Raw genomic sequence first — 14,552 nt, 5'->3', positions numbered from 1 at the left:
AATCCCTGGTCTACCCAGAAATATCTTGCAGACAGAAGCTGTGCCCAAAAATAAGCCAGCAAAGGAACTAAACAAAGTAAAAATTAAAAAAAAAAAAAAAAAAAGAGAGAGAGAGGGAGACTTTGTTGATATTTATAACATCTTTAGAGAATTGCACAACATCCAGCAATAAGCACTTTTCTAAGCTTTAATTACTTCATCATTAGTCATGCTGTGTGCTGCCTCTCCTGTTGTTGTTCATATTTCTGTAGCACCACTGAGTCCTATTTGTGGACCATTTCTATTTAGCCATCAGCATTCTGTTGAACAGTACCAGATTTTGTGGTCTTGCAAACCAGCTACTGGAGATTTTCTCTGTTGGAGTAGTCAGGCATTCTTGATCAGAGACTTTTAACAACCATTCACGTTTCCTTTGGTCACCAGGTATCCTAAACACTGATCTTTAGTCAGAAGTGCATCGAAAGGAAGAACATCGTTCCATAAGCCTGCTCCTTGGACTGCTGCTGGTGTACAGTGCTTAAACACAGGCTGGAAAACAACTCGTTAGCCAGTACTTCAGAAAAGCTGTAGGGGCCAGAGTTTTTGAAATGAATCAGAACAAATTAAAGAAATACCTAGACTCTGCATCACTGTCTTAGGGTTTGGCTGCAAAAACTTTGTAGGCTGACACGAGCTGGCTCTGCCCACACTCCAGGCAAGCACAAACTCTTTCCATCCCCATCCAAACCAAGGAAACTTTGTTCTAGAGGCCATGCAGTCGTATTAATGCTGCATGGATCTACAGTAGTTTTTTTCTGCAGGACTTCTTACAAAAGGTTCAGCATCCCTGTATCCATGGCTTCCAGTTCAGAGCTATCATGGATACAGCTATCTCACTGAACAGAGTGAGCAACTTGTAAAGAATCACACAGCCGTCATACTGTTCAATAACTTACTCTTTGTACTCTGTGTGCATGAGAGATGGGCAAAAAGCAGTCAAAGACCATTGTCTCACACCCCTCAGCAAAAAAAATAATGCTGAGAAATTCATCAATTTTAGGAGTTGGAGTTGATCCTTATGGATCCCTTCCAACTCAGGTTCTTTCATGATTCTATGATAAGAAAACAAGCTCGTTTGTAGGTAGACAAAAACAGAGGTCAAAATCTTCTAATGCTGGAAGTAAATTCTCCAGAGTAAGAGGCAGCATTACTTGGACTAGCAGTTTTTCAGGGACAAAATAGTGTTGACCCTAAAAAAGACAGCTGCTAAATCCACAGGCACTAGCCCCATACCAGGACTCTGCTAGAACGAGAGTTTTCCCATCTTCAAGAAAGGCCGTAAGGAAGACCCGGGGAACTACAGGCCTGTCAGCCTGACCTCGGTATCAGGGAAAGTTATGGAACAGATGTTATTGAGGGAGATCACACGACACGTGCATGGCAATAAAGGGATCAGACCCAGCCAGCACGGGTTCACCAGGGGCAGGTCGTGCTTGTCCAACCTCATCTCCTTCTATGACTGGGTGACCAGACAGGTAGATGAGGGAAAGGCTGTTGATGTAGTCTACCTGGACTTCAGCAAGGCCTTTGACACGGTCTCCCACAGTATTCTCCTAAGGAAACTGGCAGCCCGTGGTGTGGACAGGTTCACTCTTCTCTGGGTGGAGAACTGGCTGGAGGGCCGTGCCCAGAGGGTAGTGGTTAATGGAGTTAAGTCCAGCTGGCGTCCTGTTACGAGTGGTGTCCCCCAAGGGTCAGTTTTGGGGCCCATCTTGTTTAATATCTTTATTGATGACCTAGACGAGGGAATTGAGTGTACCCTCAGTAAGTTTGCAGATGACACAAAGCTGGGAGGATGTGTCAAACTGCCTGAGGGTAGGGAGGCCCTTCAGAGGGATTTGGATAGGCTGAACAGCTGGGCTGAGCAAAATGGGATGAGGTTCAATAAGACCAAGTGCCGGGTCCTGCACTTTGGCCACAATAACCCCATGCAATGCTATAGGCTTGGGGCAGAATGGCTTGAAGAATGTGGAGAGGAAAAGGACCTGGGGGTGTTGGTTGATGCTCGGCTCAACATGAGCCGGCAGTGTGCCCAGGTGGCTAAGAAGGCCAACAGCATCCTGGCCTGTATTAGAAATAGTGTAGCCAGCAGGAGCAGGGAGGTGATCATCCCCCTGTACTCAGCTCTGGTACGGCCGCACCTCGAGTACTGTGTTCAGTTTTGGGCCCCTCACTACAAGAAGGACATTGAGGCCCTGGAGCGTGTTCAGAGAAGGGCAACAAAACTGGTGAGGGGCCTGGAGCACAAGTCTTATGAGGAGCGGCTGAGGGAGCTGGGATTGTTTAGTCTGGAGAAGAGGAGGCTCAGAGGAGACCTTATTGCACTCTACCACTTCCTGAAGGGGGGTTGTGGTGAGGAGGGGGTAGGCCTCTTCTCCCTGATAAGTAATGACAGGACGAGAGGGAATGGCCACAAGTTGCGCCAGGGAAGATTTAGATTAGACCTCAGGAAGCATTTCTTTTCTGAAAGAGTGGTCAGGCACTGGAATGGCCTGCCTAGGGAGGTGGTTGAGGCACCATCCCTAGCGCTGTTCAAGAAGCGTTTAGATGAGGTGCTAAAGGACTTAATTTAGTAGTTGGGTAGAGATAGTGATAGGAGGATGGTTGGACTAGATGATCTTATAGGTCCTTTCCAACCTTATGAACTTATGAACGCAATTGCTGTATGCTTCTAATGAATGATGCCACTGCTATATTAATTTGGCTTGTATAAACATAAGAGTGTATTTGATTTATTTTCACAAATAACTAATATTAGGATATATTTTATAAAGACACAGCAGATAATGTCAGGATATGAGAGAAAAAAAAGAGGCTCTACAGTCAGAAAATTTGAGTGAGTCAGAAGTACTCCTGAACTGAAAGATGTCAAAAATTTAAGACCTCAGACACTGGACAATCATCAGTGCTTTGTATCAGTGTTGCACTGACTGATAAGAGCAAGAAAATGTTTATTTTTAACATGCACGCAGAGAAAGGCAAGCTATACAACTCACAGTTGTTCAGGAGGCTCACAGTTTTGGGATAAGCTCATGAAAAGCTTCCCTGCCTTGCTCATTTCCATGCTGGGAAACACAGGGCTTGCCAAAGGCTTGGAAAAGGAAATGTTTTTGATGATTCTATGGAATATCACCCAATATTAGATGAGTGCACACATCCATTGTGAAGGTAGATCTTATCTACTCTTGTTTTTGATAATTTTCACTGACAATCTGGTTAATTCAGCAAGCAGTACTTTTATCAAGTTTGCAGAAATAGAGCACTGTTCTTTTATTGAAGAGTCGCTTAAAAAAAAAAAGGGATTCAGCACCTGAATGGGCTGCTGGAAGTGACTGCAGGATCTGTGTCACTGGAGGTCGTGCAGGAGCAACTAGAAAATATCTGTCAGGAGAGGAAATAGATCGCATAAGTAGAGCTGATCCTTTCTTGGGGCAGTGCTGTGAATTCGATGACCTCCAAAGGTACCTTCCAGGATTACTTTTCTGGGGTCCATGTTTTCAGTAGTACCAGCTGAAGGAAAAGGGCTCTCTCTCTCTTAAAAAGCGCAAGAACTTTCTTTCCCTTCAGAGACTCAGCCAACTCCACCTTGTCAGTGATAAAAAAGTCAGAATAAGGGCTGATCCCTATAGGCTTCTGTGGGTTAAATCAAAGTATCTGGAGGAATTAAGAGTTATTTCCAGAGAAGCTCACAGGTTCAGCTCCTCCTGCTGCCAATTTCTGGTCTTCAGCCATCACCAATGGGCTGGAATTGCAACAGCAGACATGACAAAGAAGCAATTATCCCAACAAAATCAGTTATTACTAGCGATTCATATGGTAATGACCATGGTGAGGATGATGATGATACTGCTCAACTGTAGCAAGGATGATAATAACCAGTGTTTTAGGAGACGGATTACAGGTTTAATCATAATGAATAGTTTATCACAGATAATGAATTTTACAGAGGAATACATTCCCTAGGAAAATGCCTTGTTCTGAATGCCTGAAAATTACACTGATTTAAGTAGTGGGCTACCATATTTGCACTATTAATTTAGGAGAACAGAAAGTGTAGCACTTCAATGCAGATATTCTTTGACGTCCTTAAAAAATGAGAATGTTGTGACCATGATAGAGAGATCCATGTTAGATCCCGCATGTTTATTGGTCTACTTTTTATAAACTAAAATTTTACTTGAGCCCCATTTATTCCATTTTTGTTTTGGCATAGCAAGAAAAAATGTCCTTGTGCTACAAAAAAAAAAAAATCAAGTTTTGTGAGCGTCTTGTGCAGTTTATAAGCAACAAAGACCCAAACTCAGGGAGATATTTAACTGCCTATTTTTACAGTAGGACTTAAGTATAAATAAGAGGAAAGCTCTCTTAAACAAAGTTCTAAACTGAGGGGGTCTGGAACAATATATTACCAGTAAAATACTCTTTAAGCACACTCACTTCCCAAAACATATCAGTTTTTCCTACAAAGAAAAAGGGGGGTTGGGGGTGGGTGTTGGGGGAAAGAAGCTTCATTTACGTGTCAAAAGGAAGGGGAAAAAAAAAGAGAGAAGGTGACAAAATAGAATCAAAGGGTTGTCCCTGTTTTAAAAGAGAAGTGTTAGACCCAAGAGAAGTAGATTTGGGCTATCATGTATCTCCTCTCCCATTCATTTCAGTTTTCCTCATATTTGATCTGTAAGATCATTCCGGATACTGTTAATGCTATTATGCTATCACTGTTGATTTCAAACCAGGCTCTGCTTTAGTTCACAAAGTACCCTCCAAACTCAAACTGCTGCAGAAATGCTGAAATCAATACTTGCCTCTTGAAGGATAGATCATTTGTAATACAAAGGAGTGGATGACTAATAGAGTACTGAAGCCTTAACAAAACCTCAACAGATCCCCATATGGTGCACTGCTATTAAAAGAGTGGAGGATGGATTTATAATTTTTTGGGTGGAGGGAAAAAAAAAAAAGAAAGAGTTTTGGACAAGAAAATGAGTGAGGTGGAGACAGAAGTGATGTGTGACCATACACAAAATAAAAACCCCTCTTTCTGAGCCTTTCATCTCCGGGTCACTGATTCCAATCGAGCCCAGGTCGATAGTGAACAAAAATCATTTTAATCTGATGGCTGTTTGCTGACCTATGTGAAATGAACTGGTTGTGTCAGTCCACTTTCCAGCTGACAGCTCTCCCCATCATCAAGGCCATTGCTACAAGTGGCAATAATTGGTACTTTTTAAGGCCAGCTCAGCTAAAAGGCTGAAAAATGGAAAAAAGAACCAGGGCTGAACCACCTCCTCCTCTTGTCCAGCTGCTCCCTCCTCCAGGTGAGAATTGCTTTCACCACATCTGCTCTTCAAACCAACAAAAGATCTGGGGGCAAAGGGGAGTCCTCTGGAGTGGTAAAGACTTCTTAGGAGTTTTGAGGTGTTGATGCAGCTGTTTGTTGTCAGCCTCATGAGTTTCTGTGCAAGCACAAGGTTCCAAAAGGTCCAGCTGAGCTTCCAACCCAGTTCTTGGGGGAGGGAGGTGTTATTTTTGCCATAATTCCACTGGCAAAAAGAGAGCAAGGAGGCCTGGGTCCAACTTCCACTGGTGTCAGTGGAAGGACATCACTCACACCCAGGTATATAAAAACAGCTTTAATAACATTTTCAGATCATTTCAGCTTTTAATGAAACAAACTCAAATGAGGGGGAGCCTGTCAAAGTGAGTTCAGTCTAAGCAGTTAGCATAATCAAGGAAGAAATAGAAGATGAATTCCAAGAGGTTAATAAAAGGTATAAAATGCCCTAGAGAGGATAGTTTTAATCATGAATTTTATCAGTGCTTCCCTGAGCAGCTGATACCTTTCCTGTTGTGATGAGAATGTATTATGAGGTGAACAATATGAGGGGGACTTTCAGTTACACTTTAAGCCATGGCCACCCTGTTTCCTTTGGATACCCCTTGGGAAAGATGACTTTGCCATGGGAGATCAGAGATACCAGTTGTCAGTGCCAGGATGATCTCATTAACTGGGAGAACCAGCAAGTCCTCTGAAGCCCCCCCAAATGGTGCAGATGTTTTCTGCTAGGTAAAGGTGTGCCTGCCGCTACAGACAAGAGGGAAAGGCTCAGCAGGAATCAGAACTGATGGCAGAGATGTGAAATGAAGCCTCACAAAGTAGGAAATCCACCTCTTAGTATCCGCTTCCTCTTTCAGAGATGAACAGGATATAAGAGAATGAGGTCTCGTCAGACACTCTCCAGGTGGAAGGATCCATGCTGCAAGTGGATTTTCTGACATCTGAATGAATTCTTCCTGATAGTTCACTTTGCAAGCAGACTGTGTGATATTCCAGATATGGGACATAGGTGCATGGGAAAGGGACAGGGAAGAAAAGATGCCCGAAAAGATTAGGAGGAATGTGGGCTTTGCAAGTCATGACTTGTACAACTAAGCCTCGGCCATATATGCTTCTGTTTCTCATATAAGGAAATGTCCTTTCCAGCACCTGCATCAAGTATATGTTACTTGGCAGAGTGGGTGCTATGCAAAGCAACACCACAAGAAGAATTCAGGATGCTCTCTCACATGGTGCACTTCTGAGTTTCTGGCATTCCTCACCAGTTGTCAGACAGAACACAGCCAGAGACAATCTATGGAAAGGTGGCAGTGGTCCTCATCATCTGCATATACACCTTCTATTCAGTTTCTCAAGAATTGAAGAGAAGTAAGTGATCTGTTAGCGTGGCGGAAAATTCAGTTTTCATTGATGATCTTCCATATTACTGTCAAGAAAAGAAAGAGGATGGAAACTTTTAGCAGCTTCAGTGTGGATATGAGTGAACACTGACTGCTACCAGAGCTGTCTATGCATCTCGTGGCTCCGTATGTGAAGAGTATGAATAGTCGTCATATCTCCAAAATCTAAAATAGAGCTGTTGACTTCCTGCTAGCTGAGATCTTTGGAAAGGGAGTGGGAGCAGGCCATGTTCCAACAGGTACTGATCCCATCTTGCCCTGAGTCAGTCACCAGACAGGAAGATGAAGAACAAGCACTTAGAGCAAATCTGAGAAGGGTATTGTGACAACTAAACTATCTGGGCTATGGCTAGAGTCACACACTCTCTCAGATCCTTTCTCTGTTTAATCGAAGTGAAGCTCATTTTGCTCACACGTTTGCCAGAAGGAACGGTGTAAGCTGAATTTTGTTACTGTGGATAAAGATCTAGAAGTTACTGTCCTGCCATGAGCAAGGAGGGGTGGAGAACTTGTGGGATGAGCCCATTTCCATGCTATGCTGTGGAATATGAAGTCTGTGATTCACAGAAGAAAAAGGAATTACATTAAGAAACGTGTGATTTATATAGCATCAATTGGCAAACTTAAAAATACATGTATGTTATGTATGTCCTTATCTCTTAAAATACAAATCTGAGCAAAGGGTTTTCCAGGGATGGGTAGAAACCTCATCTAGAGGTGAATTGATCCTGTGAGGCTTTAGACCTCCCTCTGAAGAATTTACTTTTTTCATAGATCAGTTCAATACTGGCTGCAAACAGAAGAACCTATTTTCAGTCAGAAACAGAAATTTCCACAGTCACTTAGACTTCTGCTCCATGTTAGTCAGTACCCCAGTGAAGCATCCAGCACGTGCTAATGCAAAAACTGTTAGACCACTATAATAGTCAGTTCTGTGGTGATATACCTGTTTCAAAGTGTTTCTATCTAAATGCAGCAGTAGTGTGACCTCTTCAGAATTTAGGTGAGCCCACTGAATATTCATACCTTATAAACTAGAGGGTTTAAGGAACTGGTGTTCTGCAATAATTAGGAATTACATGAGACCACCTAGTTCATTAAAACAAAATGAAAGACAGAGTCAAAGCCAGGCCTGCAAAGATAAACAGTGCATGAATTCACTGCCTCCATATTTAAAGCCTTCAAAGCCTTTCACTTAAAATCCCTTTCCGCTCTGGATCTCAGCGTGAGTCTGGCTGCGGGGAGGTTTTGTGTGGTGGCCTGTCAGCTTCCATCTCCAACACAGTGAAATTCAACTAATTGTAAGTGCACATTGCTCCGGGCATGCACTACACACCGCCACTCAGGCCGTGCACACGCGCCATGACCCCGTCCACCTATGGTACAATACGGTATGCTCTCCCTATACACACTTTTCTTTGCTGATCCTTGCAATCACTGAAAAGATGACAGGCCAGAACAAGGAGCAGAAATTGCCATTGTGTTTCTGCAAAAATTGATGTGGAGGGTTTTAGTCCCACAGTGGCGTATGTGCCAAGAATTGCAGCAATCATTGGATTGTGCTTCCATTAATGACAAAGGGCTGGCCAGGGAGCACAGTGTGAGGCTGCATTTGCCTTCTGACTTTGATCTTACCTGCTGAAGCTGACCTGACTGTCATGTCAAGCTCTCTGCCCAGCAGTTGAGGATCAGAAAGCATCAAGAGAAGAAGAGGAACGGAAAAATGGGAAATACCTTGCAGTTGAAGACCCTCTGTGACCCAAAATAGCCTCTCCGAGGGCTAATCCTCAGTTGCTTGCGAGGTTCTGAAAGGTCACTAGCCACACAGGCCTAATGCGCTCATTATGCAAAACTGTTTGTTCCTGAACTTCCATGGCAATAGTATAGCCACAGATTACTGCCAAACTGTCCCCAGCAGGATTTTTTTTTATTTTTTTTTTCAGCACTTATTCATTCTTCAGAACTTGCAATCTGAACTTCACCGGAGTAATTTGATTTTGTTTCTGTTTCTGGATTCATCCTTCCGTGCTCACTTTTTTGCCCATCTCTATGCGCTCACTGAGGTAAGCAGCCTCCTGCTCCTTCAAGAGTAGTGTCCTTTGTGAGAGCCTCGATGCTTTTGGGGCATATTAGGCAAGGTCCAGACACACTGAGGTCAGCCTCTTCAGGGCACTGAAGTGGAGGGCAGATGTCTCCAAGTTCAACGAGCTTGGTTCGGAGACAAGTGTTTCTCCCTGGGACCTTACAGCCCCTGTGACAATGGGAGAATTTCAGTCACTCAGAGTATTTTGTGATGCAGAGCTCAGAAGACAGATAACACTAGCTTCTTTCCAAACTATAGAGAGCTGGGTTTCTAAGATAATATCTTTGTCTCTCAGTCATGTCCAGCTCTTGTATAAGGTGCTGAAAGAAGTCATTTCATTCCACCCTACACTTTTATTGTGTGTTAATACAAAGGTGATATGAACTTGATCCTTCAGTGGTGACTCCAGGTTCTGTTGTTGAATGAGTCATGTAAAATTAATATTTGGCTAGTTGTTGGCATACCTTCTAGACTGATCCTCACAAAGTTCAGTTCTGAGCAGCTTTCCTGATGGACAAGGATTGTTTTCATTACTGTACTGGAGAAGTGTTTCTTGTCCTTCAGTTCACCTGCTAACTCTTCTCTAATGTTCAAAGACCTGTGACATTGTAATTCAGTGCTACTTCTGTGGCAATATCACTGAAATTCAACCACACAAGATAAACAGTTTAAATAAACTGTTTTGACTGCTCTCAGAGAATTCATCATCCAAAAGGCTTTCACTGACACTCACCGCTGAACCCCGCCACTTATGCTCACCTAATTATGCAATACTTTTCTTCCCAAGCCACTGCACCTGAAGCACTGATTATTCTGTATTTAGATTACTGTGGCTCTCTGAAGGGCTGTTTGGGGCCGCTTTGAGGTTGCCACTTGGTTCGTGATAATAGTGATACCATTACTATTTTCTACTTCCTATTGGAGGCGCTAACTGGAATGCTAATGTTCAGGATTGCATCCACAGTGCCACAAGAAATAAAAATCCAACAATTTTGTTTTTGGAGACGGGAACACTGGAACAAAGCAGTTAGCCCAAAATCTCATTCTCATTTCTGTGCAGTATGAAAACCACAATCCAAAAGTTTTAGACCCTTCTGACTGTGAGAGCACACTTCTTGGAAAACAAATGCAAGGTGGGAAAGCCCTGAGGAAGATATTCACTGCTGCTAGCTGTGTTAAGAGTTTCCAAAAAGACTGAGAGAGAACAATTGAATTTGATTAAGTTTAAAAGTTAGGATATATATCAAGTTTGATGGTGTGTGTGGTTTATGCGGGTATGTCTGCCTGTATATATGTATATGTGTGTGTACATATATAAGTGTATACATATGCAGTTCACTCTGAAAGTAATTCCTCCTATTTATTTCCATGGAAACTACAACTGATAAAAAGAGCACAATTGCACTATTTAATAGAGAAAATTCTCAGCTAAAAAAATGCTATAATTCAACATAGTCACCACGATTACCCATGCAATTTTGCCAGCAATTAACAAGAGACCCTGTATGCCACGCTCATAAAAGCCTGCACCAGCAGAGGGGACTCACCATTTCACAGCTGCTATGATGTCATATTGCAAAGAAAATGTTGCCAGTGCTGTCCTTCTTCCATCAGAATGATGAAAGTCAGAAGGCACTGAGTCCAGACTATATGGTGGGTGTGGTGGGATACTCTAGCCAAAATCAGCAGTGTGCTCCATGGTTTCCAAACTGGTAAAAGGCCTGGTATTATCATGCTGTAAGAGGAAGATTGTCTTCTTCTCCAGCCTAACTTCAGAAGTTAGCGTCAGGATGTAGCAGTCTGAGCTGATAGTTTGTCCGAGTTACAGGAAATCCAGAAGGATCACCCCTTTCCTATCCCCAAAAAGTGCACATCACTTTACTGGCCAAGGGCCACATCTTAAACTTCTTTCTTTTTCAATGTGGAATTCATGTGTTGCCACTCCATGCACTGCCATTTTTACTCCAGCTCATAGTGTTGACACCGCATTTTGCAACCCGTAATGATGTGATCCAGGAAACTGTCACCTTCAGCCTTGTATTGGTTCAATAAGTCCTGACAGACTTGCATATGGTGTTCTTTCTGTAACCATGTGAGCACTCATGGAATCCATCCGTGGTAGAAACTTCGCCGTATTTATTCCAGCATTGCCATCATTTCCAATGCATTGAAAATAATACTCAGCTTTGTACACAGTTCCCTTATTGTAATCTGCCTATTTGTGTGGCTGAGCTGACCAAAACTCTCTTCATTTTGTGGTGTGACATCTGTGCATGGCCATCCAGAATGTGACTTGTCTTTCACGTTGCTGTTGCCACTATTGAAACACTCCACCCACTGCTTCACTGTGCTAACATCCACATTCAGCAAGCATCAGTCAATGCCAATGGGTGCAATTTTTTTTACCTGAAGGAATTTCATTACACACCTTTGCTTCATACGCACTTCCATGTCAGACACCATTTGGTCAGACTGCCCCTCTGCTGCCATCTGTAATGCAAATGTAATACAAATATAACGGAATATTATTGGGAAGGCTCAACCCCTACTGCCATACCACCAACATCTGTCTCTGACACTGTGGACTGATGTAATAAAATAGGAGGCATTACTTTCTGTGGGCCAATGTAGTCTTATTTTGAGGATTTAAATGCTAGGGAGGTAAGGCTTCTTAGTGACCATCAGATAGGCACAGATTTCATCCACAAGGCTTTGCAATGTACACAGTGGCACCACGGCAAACTGGAGACACAAGTATATATACCCCTTCTCACTTGGCCTTAAATGCCTTACCCATTTGGACTCACATTTCCTAAATGATTACAATTAGGAAGAAGCAGATTAGATAGAATTGAGAGGCTCTGCTGATCCCAACATGTATTCTGATAGGTTTTGTGTTTCTGGAAATGGCTATTGAAAAGACCTAGGGCTCCTTCCTTTAATGGAGACTCTAGGTCTATCTTATCGGATGGCTTGTCTCAGAGCACCTCACCCACCTTGTGGGCAGAGAGCCTGTCTCCAGCAATGAAGCACAGAGGGAAATGTGGGAGTTCCAAAGGAGTAAAGAAAACAAACAGTGCAGCTTTGCATGTCTGTTCTAGGGGACTCAAGAAGGGATAGACCCACCATTCTCACAGATTTCTGAGTCCCGATTCTGACCTCCTGCCTTCACACTGATTCCTGCTCAAGAGCGTCAGACTTCACTAGCTAGACAAGTTGTTGCAGGACAGCTTCTGCCAGGGAGCACACAGCTTCCCCAGCGTGGGATGCCCAGGTCAGCTGCTGACATAAGGGCCTGAGCGCTTCTGCTTATCAAGGCCAAGCATTTGCTCCTAGCAGTGCAGGTTTTTCTTGCCTGTTTTCCCCTGCGCTTACCCTATGGTTCCTCTGAGAAGCCATAAATCTCCACAGTGATTGCTAGGATAGTCGATTTTTGCCATGTTGACAGTAGGCAGTAGTCATTAGTAAACAAACACTGAATTCCCCCTCTCACTGCTGCATCTTTCACATTCAGCTTAAAGACACTATTCATCTCCTTGTTTCCTGCCGAGCTTTTTCTAAGATAACAGTTCAGTACAAAAAACACAATTGTTCTAACACTCTTCTATCCCAAATCTTTGTAAGCAGAAATGCCCTAGGTGTGGAAATTGTTTCTGAAGAGTTTCTGGTGGAGCTGTTGGTTGGAGATGCCGCAGAAATTTGTTAGCTTCCAGGTAGTCACTGATCACCAGGAAATGTCCACCCTGGTGCCGTTACCGTGCTGGGGATGAAAAGTGTTATATAAGAGCAGAGTATTATTATGAAGAAAGGTGAAAGAAAGATGTTTTTCTGAGGGTAAGTGTCATTAGAATTGCATTTGGTTGTGATTTCCTTTTCCTAATACTATTGAACTTCAGCAGAATGAACATTGGGTTGCTTTAAACCATTGCTTTCTTCACATGAAACTCAGTTTGTACAGGCATGTATTTTTTTTTTTAATTTTGGGTTTGGTTTTTTTTTGTTTTTCTGAATACTGTTTATTTAAGTAATTGTTGGCTCTTTTCCTGTCCTTTGTTGACCCCAGGAAGCAACTTTTTTTTATGTGTTTCCATTCTGGGATTTCTATTATCTACTGACTTGAGCTGGGTGTACTTCCGTGAAAAGACACGAAAGAGGAGGGAGATCTGAAGTTGCTCTTGAACTAAAGTCAACTTCTCTTCCAGACTGAGACCCAAGAAAACCATCACTTGAAGCAAAGCACTTAGGAGGTAGTTAAAAAGCCTACTTCCTAAGAACAAATGGGGATGTGGTCTTATCACCTTTATGAAGTTAAAAGAGGTGATTTTACAATTTGGTGGAAAGAAGTCCTGCTGTTAATTAGTCACATTTATTTGACAAAAAAGAAAAAAAGAAAGAAAGAAAAAAAAGTGGGGGAGGGTGAAAAGGGGAAAGGAAGTTAGGAAAGCAAAACAGAGCAGAAGGGAAAAAATCTTTATGATGAGGTGCTCAGCAGGATGAAGGAACAAAAGGAAGGCTTTCTGCCTGTCTCCTGATATTTTCCAACTCAGCAAAAAAATCCATTGTGTAGCTTAAGGGGGAAAAAAAAGTTAAAGTTGAAAGCTTATTGTGTGAAAGCAACTGCTCAACCATTGTGTAATACGGGCTAATGTAATGTCACTGTTTCCCCATGATGTAAGTTGCAATTTTTCTTCCAGTTGCTGTGGTCAATGTTATCACTTTCACTTTTCAAAAAGGAGCAAAGGGGTGCATGAAGATGGTATTTTTCTTTATCCCCACCACCCTTTCCCCACCCCGAAACAAATACTTCTGTTAGGAAATATCTGTGTTGACCAGATGTCACTGATTTTTTTTTTTTTTTTGCATGTGTCCCTTAACAGCTGGCAAGAATATCAGCTCAAATTATTCACCACAAGCACACACTTTCTGTTTGTCTCCAGATAAAGGGATTTGAAATCCTGGTTGTCAGAGAGGGATGCTGAAAACTGTGGAATGGATTTCTTTGGGCAGAGGGAATACTTCCTGAAAATCTTGAAATCAGTCATGGATGGTCACAGCTAGCATATAAAACCAAACAGATCCATTAGGTTGGCACTTCGTGTTATCAGAAACTGTTTCAACCAAGGATGATTCCTTGGAATCAGAAGTGTCTTGTTCATAACAATTAGCAAATCTATATGTAGCAACACTTTTCATTTCAGTCATATCAGCTGAAAAAAAAATCTTAGATGTGGTTTCATAGGAAAAGTAAAGTGAATAGATGATGAAAAGAGACTGCTGTGCAGGTATGCTCTAGAATTGCTTTGGACTAGAGCCATGTGTCTGTGTTACCTTGAAATACAGTCTCTACTTCTCATAAGCAGTATGTGGCACGAGACAGTGCTAGGCTTGCAGTGGGACTGCTCCACACATAGCCCAGATGCCACGTGGCTCAGGAGGTGGCAGTAGGGATGCAGCAAGTGACCCTGTTCCACCTGCAGCTGCACATGGTGGGTACAGCTGTGCACAGCACCGAACAGGGGTTCATTTCTCCTCCTAAGCCATGAGCTTAGGGCCCTTGTCACCCATATCAGTGAAGATCATTGCCTTTGGCCTAAATATAGCCTTCTGTTATGTACAGTTGTATCCACCTTTCTCTTCCAAACCATCATAGGTAACAGATTGCTGCTGTACTCCGCAGTTATGGCTCCATTGCAAC

This window comes from Cyrtonyx montezumae, unplaced genomic scaffold, assembly GCF_038088225.1.
Source record: "Cyrtonyx montezumae isolate F1298 unplaced genomic scaffold, pur_monq_1.0 scaffold_0, whole genome shotgun sequence".
Taxonomy (NCBI): domain Eukaryota; kingdom Metazoa; phylum Chordata; class Aves; order Galliformes; family Odontophoridae; genus Cyrtonyx; species Cyrtonyx montezumae.
The sequence above is the reverse complement of the archived record's forward strand: the minus strand, read 5'-3'. Positions refer to the sequence as shown.